Raw genomic sequence first — 14,121 nt, 5'->3', positions numbered from 1 at the left:
AACGAGCAGAGAATAAGGAAATCGTGTTATCCAATGTTAATTAATTTAAAAAAAAAGTTAAATAAAACGATTTAATATGCAAGAGTAAGAAAACCTTATGAGGTTTAAATAAAAAAAGGCATAAAAAAAATAAAAAACTGATTAATAAATATGCTATTAAGAATTGTATTACGGCTAGTAACAAAATATATAAATTGGATGAGAATTCTCTGTAGAATATGTGACTTTATTTATAAAAATATAAGTCGTAAAATAAACAATTTATAAATGTACTAAATTTATACAAGAAAAAAGTTTAAAAAAAATTACAATCTTCGCTATTTGTAGATATCACAAGAGTATGAATTTCTTCAACGTCTTACTGAAGATAAATTATTAGTAATATCGTACTGTTATTTTTTTATGTTAATTTAAAATTTTAAGCATTAAGTTGAGAAATAAATTTTGCAGGATTTAAACCTAGAACCTTAAGAACGGTAGCAACCTCTGCCATTCTCATAGATTTAAAAAAATTAGTCATTCAAAAGCAAGTTACGGATCGGTGAAGTTTCCAATTTATAATCTGAATAAAATGATAAAAGAATTTACTGGTAATACCGAACACACTTTTAGTGAATCGAAGATATGATTATAATTGGTGCGAGAGGAAAAATATAAAAAAAATGATTTATCCCAATTTTCTCAGAAAAATATGACTATGTTGTGTCAAAAAATTTTTTTTTGAGAATTTTTTTAGGCGGTTAAAAGTCCAAGGGAAAATATCCCTATATCATACAAAAGATTTCAATACTAACGGGATAATGTTTATAAGGAGAATGACCACTAATAAATGAGCAGTATTATTGTTTGCAGCAAGGCCCCGTCTTCGTGCAAAGAGAAATGAAATGATGACCGATGTATTTAATACAATAAATGTTTTATCGTTCTCGTTCGTACTATGTCCGAGATCTTCCTCGCTAGCGATGAGACGTAACACCCTTTAAATATAAGTTGTGTTTATTTGGCTGCAGGTGACAGTGACAAGGATATCTCTATCTTTTTTATGTTTAATTTTAGGAGGCGTCAGTAGTTCTGGTTTTACCCAAAAGGTATTTAGGATCATTGTGAAGCACTTATTCATGAAATTGAATCTCCGAGTCAATCAGAAGCAACACCTTATCACACAATAACAAGGACTCTTCAAGTCATCAGAATGCAGTAACTAGTGGGTTGTAATCTATACCTTTAGACAGGGTGTTATCTTTACCTATAGAAAAAAGCCGATCTCCGTGTCTGAGTGGTAACGTTAATAAAAAGAGTCGAAAAGGGAATTTTGAAATAATAACAATGAAAGAGGAAATTCAGTCTAATGAAGCATCCGATGTTAGAGATAGGAAATCCTATTCTTATAATATATTTTTTTGTTTTTTGTGTTAGGTACCATAACTATAATGGATAAAAATGATTAGAATGAGAAGAAATTCATTCCTTAAACTGATATAGCAATTTCCAAGAAGATTAAGACCGATGAAAGACAATCCCGTTTCAGGTTTACCAAGAATTGAAAGGATGAAATGTTTTTCCGTTGCTTCTTCAGCGAGCCAAACGTATTTCGGGACATGCATACAAAGGCTACCGAAATGCAGGAGTAATTTCTTATCTGTTTAGCACTACGAATAAAAAATTCACTGCAGGAGCTCTTTGTAAAATAAATACCATTATTTGAAATCGATTTAAAAACTAAGATATTGTAATTATTATTAAAGTTCCCAAGGTATTTTTAAAAATTTCAGCTAATAATATGAAGTGCTTTAATACAATTTCCTGAAAGAATTTATAAAAAAATTAAAAGATTCCACAAAAGAAAATAGATGTAATATTAAAATTTTATCAGAATCATATGAGATATTTTTTAAATTGAACTGCTAGATTTTAATATTTTTAACTGTACGACTCAATGAGATTATGATACGTATAACATGTAAATGAAGAGTAAGCTTTTCTAACGTGGCCCCGTTGGTAAAATATAATTATTATATGTAATATAAACTGCTTACAAATATATTATTCATTTCTCTCAATCGTTTTCGGTTATTCTGCCATCTTCAGGAGGGGTTTTAATTTATAATTGAAATAAATAATAGTTTAAAACTCACACAAAATTGATCGCCATTTTGTAAAAGTCATAAATCCAAGTAATTACGTCCATATTGTAATAGTATCTCAATTGTTATATTTAAATATGTGAGTTTTAAACTATTATCTATTTCAATTATAAATTATTGTCCCTCCTGAAGATGGCAGAATAGCCGAAAGCGCTTGAGGAAAACGAATAATATATTGGTAAGCGGTTTAAATAATATTTAATAAATGAGGAGTAGTCTTGTTTAGATTCTGGCCAACCATTTCTGTGATGTTGGTTAATTGAATCCCAACCACCAAAGTACACCGGTAGCCACCACCACCTAGTATTCAAATCGTATAAAAGCAACTAACCTTTAGAATTTGAACCTTAGAACCTTCGACTTCGAAAATTAACTGTTAAACGACTTTTTTCCCCCCCGACCGGACCTACGATGAACCAGCTCGGTGGGCTAAACAATAAATCTGCTTTTTTTATTAATTTTAAGAAACCCGGTTGCAAATTCTAAAATTGTACTTTGGATAATAATGTTAAAAATATGTTAACATACAAATTATTTTTGACAAATTCAGAGTTGAGATGTTCTAAAAAATAGTGTTTGTAAATTTTTGCATAGGGCTGATTTTTATTGATTATAGAAAAAAATATCCTCTGTATTCCAATACGTCTTGGAGAGAGAAAAACGAAACAGAGAATGTATATTATCAATAACTTATGGTAAATTTAATAAATTACAACAACAAAAAATTATTTATTATCTCTGTTTTTATTAAGACCAATCACAAAGAATATCATTTTTATACACATTTATTTCCAGTAAATACGCCTGCCTATAGTATTCACGGGTTAGCATTATTTAAAAAAACCCGTCTTACCGATTGGAGTTCTTTAGGTCCTCCGCTTAAACCCCTCCTTCTCTTCGGTACCACACTCTTCCTGACTAGTTTTAGCCCCTCTTTACCTGCCGCCCACCCATACTCTTATTAAAACCAGAATCACAATCAATCATTCAGCTAACTCTATCAGAATAAACCCTCTTTTTTTACTTCGTCTCATCTAACTCAAACTCCCTGATTACGTAAAAAGCTTGTCGTTTAAGAAAAAAAAGAGGAAGGAGTGGTAAATTTGATGCTAAAAGGGCGGAGGAAGATGAACAGGGGATAGAGGAAAAGGAAGGACTGTTTAGCTTAGCTTTGCTAAGGAAGACATTCGCCCATTAAAAGTAAATCAATTATCTATATAAGGCAGCTGCGTTTTTACTCTATTTATATACGTTACTTACCGCCACCTATCTTATAAAAATAAAATTTTTAAACACTTAATAATTTAGTTTTCAATTTAAAAGATACATCGCTTTTTAATTATTAAACGAAAAAAAGTATCTTGGAAATGTAGAGCTTAATAAAATTCTATTAATGTTATGACAATTATTACGACTTAAAAATAAATAAATACGATATTAAACAAAAATATTCTGTGACTTTTTAAAGAAAAATTATCAAAAAATATATTCATCCTCAAGAAGCTTAATCGTTAAAAGATATTTCATGACATTGCAATGAAACCATCGTATAACCACGAAACGCAAATCGATCATCTTCTACAATTTTACATCGCATATCAATCGCTAGAGCTATTTGTAGGTTTAAGCAAAAAATGAAAGTATGAAGAGTTATCGTAACATAACAAAACTAAATTAAAAATAATATTAACTTTAAATCTACTCTTTGAATATAATTAATAGAATTAATTACAGCGTCTCAGTAATGAATATTTTAAAATGTATGATTTCCATGGACGTGCTAAGAGTAAAAATGCTTTATGTTTCGGGCATTGTAAAAAAATAATTAATTACGATATTCAACATTTGTTTTTTTTTTCTAATAAGAGGTAGGAGTTGGAATAGACCGAGTTAAAAATGGTTGTAGATAGTAGTGAAAGAATTCGAAAAGAGAACTTAAAAATGGAAAAATACAGAAAAATGAAATGCGAAATTTTCCGACCCAAAGAAAATCGGGAATAGAGGTCTACATTAATTTAAGTCTGGTTAAATTAATTTAATGCTTAATATAAATGTGAAAAAAAAATTTAGGACGGGTAAATTAACGTTGATTAAAGAACAAATGTGTTCGATTTAAAAAAAAAATTTACAAACTTAAAAACAAGAAAAAAATCATCATCATCATATTCAATTCTAATCAGCATTACCGTTTATAAATTTATAAATTGAGACAATTCCACTATATATGATTTAAAAGTTACTAACTTTTAAATGTTAGTAACTTTCAATTGATATTGAAATATACAGTAGAAGTCGCTAATGAAGAGGTCGTTGTAACGAGAATCCGGTTGTAACTGACAAAAATGTAAAAAAAAATTTGGTTTCTTATCTTATAAATGTATAGTAATGTTTGTTTTAATGAGCTAATAACGAAGTTAGAAGTCGATTATAACGAGCAAATTATTTTCTTTCGAATAATAAATTTGTTTCCTGAGTATTTAAAAACGTGAATGATTTTAAAGTACAGGTACAGAAATAACCACACATCTCAGGTACGATCGAACTGAGAATGTACAAGACTACACTTCATTTACACTCATACATATCATCCTCATTCATCCTCTGAAGAATTATTTAAACGGTAGTTACCGGAGGCTAAACAGGAAAAAGAAAGGTACAGAAATTAATTGTTAAAGTCATTGTTTAAAAAAATCCGGTCTTTTACAATTGCAACAAAAGAAGATTACGAACTGGAAAACAAACTACCACTCTACGAGTAGATTCGTAACCATTAATTACAAAAATGTATTTAACGGGTGTAATATGAGTGATTATGTGCATGCTGACGACGATGTTTTAATTGTCAAAAGTCTAGGCAGTTAAGAAATAATTAATTACGTGAAAAACAGTCAGATCAGCGAAATTGAAATCAAAGCAAAAATTGACTAAGAATCTAATCATTTTTGTCCGAGCAATTTAAGTCAGTATAGAATTGCTTACGAAGTTTATAAAACAAATAATGTCAGCAATGAGTTTATAAAACGATTAAATTATCTGAAAAAAATATTTTGACGATTTCAGTTATAAAAATAAAAAGGAAGCAACACAACAATTTTTTCAAGTTAGATTAAAAAATTTAATATTTTGTCGAAGTACCGGGAAAGTCTTAAAAACTGTTTTGTCGGCTTTTTTTTATGATTGTGACGCGTGAAACCAACTATGAGGTATAAGAGACTCCAGGCAGAGCTTTTCCTCTAAGATTTTCGAATACCATCACAGATCTGCACCGAGCCCTTATGAAGAACAAAACAAAGGTGTCATATTTATGGCTGAATACCACCTACATTTCAGTAAATTTTGCAGGCGACATGCAACCATGTATATGACTAGGTAAAGAAGTCAATGGAAACTACTTCACTCCCCACTTTCTTTATTAAGCCAGGCATGAAGTTCTTTTTACTGTTGAGAATGGCTATAGAATTTTCTAGAGTAACTTGTTACTCGCACCACATCGACTCAACCAACTATTGTAGCACTTATAATACATACATGCAAAGTTTGCTATGTTTATTAAAAATTTTTCTAAATTACATTTAACTTGTGAGAAAAGATGTAGCTTTTTTGAAAGTTCTCTCAGTAATGTAACTGAATTACTTCCTAACTTTTATCTAGTCATAGGTAATAAACTAATTATTTCACATAAAAATGTACGCGTACATGTAAATTTTTTTAACACAAAAATTAGAATTTTGAAAAATACATTTAGCGGTACTAGTATTAGAAAAATATACATTTTTAATTTATTAAAAAAAAAATTATCTAAGATATAAAAAATAATATAATATTACGGATCTATAGAAACGAAATAAAATTTTGTTACATATTTCATAAGCTACAGAAAGATATAAAAATTAATATTTTTCTCTGTCGTAGTGTTTTGTATTTTTTTAACTGTAAAGGTCTGGGTTCGAATATTAGTACGACTGTTCACCTTTTAAATCCTAAATAATTTGCCTTCTCACAATAACTATAATTGAGCATGAATGTGTATCTATGTGAAGGTATTAAAGAAAAAATTTGTGATTCTGAATTGGGTACTTCAATAAACAAGAATTAATAACGATACTACACGGACAATCGGACAATTATGTCTTTAAATAACCTTTTCAACTTAAAAGTTCAATTTATTATCTGTTTTTACGTTCTGCAATTAAACACTGCTTCATTTATTAATTAAGAACATTAATACTCTTTTTTAAATCATACTTGAAAAGCCTTTTTTTGAATTATGCACTTATTGGATCAACGAAGAAACTAAAGGAATATTATCGACATAGATACTAATTTCGTAAAAAAAAAAATTTACCCGTAAAATAGGACTGAATATTCTTCTGTACTTCTAGAGAAAAATCGGTAATTGTTAGCCTGAACGTCCTCAACCTCAATCTTTTTCAAATTGAAGTATGTTGAAAAATATGTTATATAATTAATAAAAATACAAGTTTCAAGTCTTGTATCTTAGTATTCTTCATCAGAATTTGTAATGACAGTATTGTTGTTATCAGCTGTTTTGGCAACTCTATCATTTAGTCAGGATACAATGAAGCTGTCTACTGGCCACCTAAATAGGTAAAATATATATATATATAATTTGTACATTTAACGATAATTAGACGAAGTTAAAGAGCGTAGGTTATGTTTGATTAGGTGGACAGAATGGTCGAACTGAGATTGTACAGACTACACTTCATTTACCTTCATCTTCATTAATTCTCTGAAGTATTACCTGAACGGTAATTACCGGAGGCTAAACAGGAAAAAGAAAGGAAAGGTGGAGTTCGCGAAAGGTGGAGTCATTACACGGAATCAACATAATCTAATCAAACATAACTTACGCTCGCTTTGCTCGCTAACTTCGTCTGATTAACGTAAATCCAAATTTACATCTGTCCACTGTAAATCCTAATTTGTTTCAGATTTTTTCTCCAATTTTTACTTTTAACAGTATAATACCTTGTAGAGTTACAACTTAATTAATTAGCTACACATTAATTATATAACGTTTCACAGTTAAATGATTAAATAATATTGATAAATATATTTGCAAAATTGTTACCTGTGCATGCATGAACGGCTTAAATATAAGATAGCGATCTGTCACACTATTTGTACGCAGTGTAATATCTCGTTCTGAGTATGAAAATTATTATGCCTGCATATTATTATTTGCTTTAGTTAATTAAGCATGTAGAATATGTTAAATGTGCGAGTTAAGTGAATAGTATAGTTTTTAAAAGTACTTTATAGTTTACTTTTCTCCGTACGGCAAGTTGCTTTTGGATAAGGCAAATTACAAAATGGTAAATGAAAGTTTGCATTTTTTTATTTTAATAATTTTCAGCCGACCCATTGTGAAATAATATCCCATAATGAATGAACACCATTTTAAATTGGAAAACCAATTTTTATTTTTATCTAATTCTGTAACAGTTGCGTTTAGCATATGCTAACATAATTCTGAGCAATTGTTAACATACTAGACTTAAATGTGCAAGGTCAAAGTCTGCGCCGTGAGATATTTTTTTTAATTTCGTTCAATAAAAATATTTTTAAACAAGTTTTAACATAAATAAAAAACATATTCAGGAGAGACAACGACTCTCCTGAATATGTTGTGTTCAGGTGTTGACGGTGGATGGTCGAAAGAGGCAACTGCGAACAACTAACTGGACCTCTCGATATACACACGAATGTACCGACAATGCTATCTGGAGTCCACAAATTTAGGGCTGTGTCAGAATATATAACAACAATATTATATATTGTCTTTGTGCTCCTTGCACAAAGGCAAGGAGGACGAGGTACCGAGGGGATGATGGACAGCCTCCTGTGTAGTCCTCGTTCGTCTGGGCTTGCCGGATGGGCGGCGATGATGAGACACGAGGACTCCGTCGCTATCGAGCTGTTAAGACCAAGCCTCTTTGAGGGACCCGATTAGAGGCAGGCAGCTGATAAAGATCGACACCCGGTGTGGGCTCTCTTTATGGTATACTGAGATTGGCGACAAGGCATCAAGACCGAGTCCCGTCCCTAGGGTGGGGATCAGGAACGACATAATCGGGCCTGGATACCTTGCCGTAGGGGTTAGAGGTAGGTACTGAAACGGTCCAATAAAGTGGATATTTCCTGGGCTGTGCTATGCTTCAGCGTGAATCCAGCCCAGGGAGTTGGGAAACAAGCTAAAACAAAAAAGGTACCAATCAAAAGTATAATTATGTTACGCGCTTGAAATAGCCATGTTTTTTCTTTAATTTCACTCCAAGATAAAAAATAATATTCTTACTACATATAAGGTCTAATATTCTAACTAAAAAGCATCACACACACACACACACACACACACACACACACACACACACACACACACACACACACATCACACACACACATCACACACACACATCACACACACACACATCACACACACACATCACACACACACATCACACACACACACATATCACACACACACACACACAACACACACACACACAACACACACACACACAACACACACACACACAACACACACACACACACACAACACACACACACACACAACACACACACACAACACACACACACACACACAACACACACACACACACAACACACACACACACACACAACACACACACACACACAACACACACACACACACAACACATACACAACACACACACACACACACACACAACACACACACACACACACACACAAATAAAGAAAGAAAGTTATACCGAATTAATCTAAATAGTCAATGTTTTTGAAAGCCTAAGTAACATGCCATAACGACAAAGAATATGCTATTTTTAATTAGAATATTGCAAAGACTGGCTTTTGTTAGAATACTAGAAAATAACTTTACGGCGATTATGAGGAATGTTTAAGTTTTCCGAATAGTTTTCTAAGTCAGTAAAATATTTTCAGATTCATAAGCACGGTACTATTTAAATGTTTAATGATCTACTGGTGAAAATTTACATAAATAAGATTATTATTAAAATAGTTGTTACCAGCTTTGATTAAATGTAACATTTTACAATATATGACATAAGCAAAAAAGTTACTGCAACAAAATATCCATTTATAAATAAATTATTAAAATTAAACGAAACATAATTACGCTCTATTTTATCGTCTTATTTTATATCGTAATTACAGTAATATTACGTGTAGAAATAAAGTAATTTAAATATTAACGACTTACTTGAACAATATAATATAAATAGCTTCGATTCTGGTAACGTAATACTGATGTATGATCTATAAAACTGACGTATTTTTAACAAAATTCTATGATATGAACAAACAATACTCGTCGCGACGCGCTGTTTACGTAGACTGCAGAAATCCGCTCCACCTGTCCCACTACAATACTTGGTCTAGTATGCAGGTTAGTACACGTCTCCGCGTAGGGAGCAAAGTCCAGTACAGTTCACTACAACTGTGTATTACGTACGCTTTATATCTAATTCCTTTTTTCTATTAACAAATCATTTATTTATATTTTATAAATTCGTAATCAGATTAACAGTAAGGATAACAATAATTTAAACTTTTTTTAATATAAATAGCTTTTAATGAAAATAAAAAATAATTGCGTATAAAATTATTAACAATGTTATTTACTTCATATTCATAAAAAACACAGGCACACAAACATACGTTCACCCAATCTTACAACTCGGCAACAAAATAAAATCAACATATTGCAAATCTTTCTCGCAAACAAGAGTTCTGTGTCTTGTGTTTAAATAAGACATTATGATATTGTTAGCACATAACATACAAAAGCCAATCTAACCACAACGGAATATTACGTAATTTATAATATTAAAAAAAAATATATATATATATATACACACGAATGAACAAGGATCAATTATATTCATTTATCAAGATAAACCGTAACACACTATATTATTATACTTTAAACCTAAAAAAATATTTTACGTCACTGAATTTTCTGTTTTACGTTGGATATCAAGAAAACTACGGGAAATACATTTACGGAAAATATTATTCGATTTTTCAGGTCAATAAATATAAAAAAACCATCAAGTTTATATATTGAAATTTCGCCGTGGGAACTGAAACCCACGCGAAATTTTCCGCTTGCCGTAACTCGATAACAAACCCCACTAACGGTAAGGATTCCAATGCGGGGTCATACATCTAAATCGGCGCAGCTGTTGAGCTGCTACGGCGGAAGAAACATTTATTCATACATTCTAAATACATTACACTCCTTTTTGGGCAGTTGGGTAAAAATATTTCATGTCTACATATTTAATTAATAGTTCTTAGTTCGCGATACGGTTTCGGTTCGATGTTTTGCCTGATCGTTTATTTTGCCGAATCGAATGCTCTGTTCACACGATACGGGGTTTGGATTAGATTTTTTGCCTAATCGTTTATTCAACCGATTGAATTCTGTGTTTTCCACACAGATCAGTTTTCCTTCACGCGTTCTTTATCCAGTCGTGATTGTGATATTGTAGAAGATGGATGTAAACAATATGAACACGTTTTTCTTTTGTATTGCTATCGCCGCCGTCAACAAAAGTTAAGAAACCGAAATAAAAAATATTGGATACATCCTATTTTGAAGGAAAGGTGTAGTTGTGGTGCCTTCCAAACAATAATGTATAGACTCAGAAATGATGAGTTGGAATTTTTCAAACATTTCCGAATGTCGCCTATTAATTATTTGATTACCTATTAAGTAGAGTAGGGAAGGATCTAACGAGGTAGAATACGACTATGAGAAGGAGCATATATCTGCAGAACAATGCAGATAAACATATTGTCATATGTCATATGTCATATTAAACATATTGTCGATATGTTTAAGGTAAGATTTTTTAATTATTCTCTTCATCAATACAAATTTTATTTCTTAAATTTGATAACTTACATGTAAACAAAGTGATAAGAAAACCCCAAATTAATTTAAATAATAAAAAAATCAAGAAAAATATAATCATTTAGAATAATAAGTAAATAAAATAATCGGATAACTGCATGAAAAAAATTACAACGAAGATAAATCAATATCCGAATAATTAGTGTCTTGAATCGTGCTAGACATTGGTGATGACACTGACGGCGAGTTACGACTATCAGTTACTGCAGTGATTGAGGTAAAGACTGGTTACACGGCTCAGTAAAATAACCTACATTTTGCCAACCGCAATAGTTCATATTTTGTTGGGCTTGAAAGTAAGTTTGAAGTTGTTTAGAAGTTTCCGGTTGAGAAATATTCGATTGTGCCATTGTGCTTCTTTTGATTCTTTGTAACAAACTTATTACACCTTACTGAAATTCCAAAATCTGGTCATCGGTAAGTGACAAGGAAGGTAAAAGGCTAGTAAAAAAATTATAAATGGCGGTCACTTTGTGTATTAATTGTACCTTTAGTTGAAAGATTCATTTGATGTTCCATGAATTTTATCATTTTAGAATCCAATTCATAGTTCAGCATCGTTCTCCTTTTCTTTGTTACACCAGAGGAAACCGGTTTGGTTGTTGGTTGGTGGTCAGTTTAGTAGTTTTCTTCGTTTTCAGCATATTCGCGCACCTCATTGCTTTCTTCGTTTTTGTTGTCTGTACTTTCGTGGCTGGCTGTTGTATCCGTAATAATTTTTTTCAAAAAATCCATTTGTTCATGGTATATATAAAAACGCGATGGTTTTGAAGCAAAGCCAGTAGTTATTTGTTGATTTTGTCTTTTCATGGATTTCATCCAAGAATCTCTTGTTTGTGTCCCCTTTTTGATAATTAGTTTGCCTGTAAAAAAATAGATTGACTGTAAAACAATATTACATTACGTGTTTTAGTTTACAGTAATTTGGTATTAAAAGCAATTTAATTTTTTTATTTGTTGCAGATATTTGGCGTCTGGTGCAGATATTTGTTCATCATTGCTTGGCGTCATATTCATTTATTTCTATAGAGTTGGTGTTTCAACTATCAGCAACATTTTGAAGGAAGTAACGAAAGAAATATGGAACAATCTGCACAGCGAATTTGTGCGATTACCAGACACATCTGACTCATAGGAGGAAATATCAAACGGATTTCAGACGAAAGCAAATTTTCCACATTGTCTTGGTGCCGTTGACGGGAAACATATCAGGATTAAAAAACCTCCATTCAGTGGCTCAGTGTATTTTAATTACAAGAGCTATTTCTCAATTGTATTGTTAGAGGTTGTAGATTCAGATTATCGTTTTATATATACAAATGTTGGAGCATATGGTACAGACTGCGATTCTTCAATCTTTAAAACGGCTACTTTTTGGCAACTGTTAACCGAAAATAATTTGTATTCTCCGACACCAAGGCCTTTGAAGGAACATTCAAATACCGATGTTACGTATGTGCTAGTTGGAGATGAGGGTTACCGCCTAACAAGAGCTAGAAGATACGTAGAATGTGGCTTTGGAATCTTAGCCAATAAATAGAGAATATTTCATAGGCCTTTAGATGTGGGTGTTGAGACAGCTATTTGGATTGTTAAAGCTAGCACAGTATTACATAGCTTTGTCCATGGAAAAGATGGTTTAAATTTGAACGCCTCCTATTCAGAACAAGAGAAAAATAATCTGCGTAATTTGACAAATGCACAAACTAGACGGGGAGGCAAAGATGCTAATTCAGTAAGGGCAATATTCGCTGACTATTTTGTTTCTGAATTTGGGTCACTTCCTTGACAATATGAAGTTGTCAAGTCATAATAATAATGATGACGTTATTATGAAGTTGTCTAAATAATGATATTATACGTAGTAAACACGCTATTTTTTGTGCAACTATGATTATTTAATGTCGAAAAAGTACGTTTTTAATATTATAAAGGCTTATGTAAAATTGTTGTAATTTAGTAAAAAGAATAAAAAACTTCAACTTACAATATTGTTGTCTTTGCTGTTGCTCCATAGCCTGGAACCCTTCATTCAACGCCATACATATTTCCCGCCAAGCTGATTCTTTAATATGTTTGTCTTTATAGGATTCTAAAAACTTATCCCATATTGCAGGTCGTTTTCATCGTGTCTACATCGAGAGGTCCAGTTAGTTGTTCGCAGATGCCTCTTTCGACCATCCACCGTCAACACCTGAACACAACATATTCAGGGGAGTCATTGTCTCCGCTCGGAAGTGATAGCCCTCCTCCTCCCGAAAAGATATGATCTGAAGACCCCGTGTCCCGTTAAGAACTGTGTTAGCCAGAAATTGAGTTGGCAAAATTTGCGTGCAAACTGTTTGATTAAGCGTTGGGTCCAACGCCCCGTTGATAAGAGATCCTACCAATCTCGTATGACGGCCGCCCGATCAATTACTTTGTTTCCTCCCCTAATGATGTCATACCGTATCAGTAGTATAAAAACCTCGGGTTCAACCGTCATTGCTTTCTATGAAAGTAATGATTGTGTGACATTTGTCCAGTTAAATTTACAAGCTGAAAGAGTGGATTTATTCAAAAATAAATAGTAAAACAAGGGTTTGAAATGCCTATAAAATTACAACATATAACCAACAATCAAATGACGTTTGAACCCGAGGGTCTCATATATTGGGTTTATTCGAATACATTAATGAACGGCTACATTCAATGATGAATGTGTTTACGTTAAGTTTGCATGTTAAAACAGTTGAATTATTGAATAATTCATAGTAAAATATACGTTTTAACTGCAAACAGCATGATTAATTTTAAATTTATATATATCTTTCATTAAATAAAAAAATGGAGCGTATCTGAAAACGGTGCATCCTGAGCATTTATAACGTGATTTTTAAAGTAAGAAAGGCTTGAAAGGCTTCAAGCTTCGGTTAAGCTATCGTTCCAACTTCCTGGAACGATAGCCGCTAGTTTCATGCGTCTAGGTCCAACCATTCTCGAGATACGCCCTTTTCTCACAATATTTTT

The 14,121-nt window shown here is 31.9% G+C and overlaps 1 pseudogene; it reads left to right on the top strand.

Annotated features, from left to right (window-relative positions):
* The first annotated feature begins 11,031 nt into the window (after positions 1-11,031).
* LOC142330723 (uncharacterized) lies at positions 11,032-12,901 on the top strand (annotated as a pseudogene).
* The last annotated feature ends 1,220 nt before the right edge of the window (positions 12,902-14,121 follow it).

The sequence above is a fragment of the Lycorma delicatula genome, chromosome 9 (genome assembly GCF_047948215.1).
Source record: "Lycorma delicatula isolate Av1 chromosome 9, ASM4794821v1, whole genome shotgun sequence".
NCBI classification, from domain to species: domain Eukaryota; kingdom Metazoa; phylum Arthropoda; class Insecta; order Hemiptera; family Fulgoridae; genus Lycorma; species Lycorma delicatula.
The sequence above is the reverse complement of the archived record's forward strand: the minus strand, read 5'-3'. Positions and strand labels throughout refer to the sequence as shown.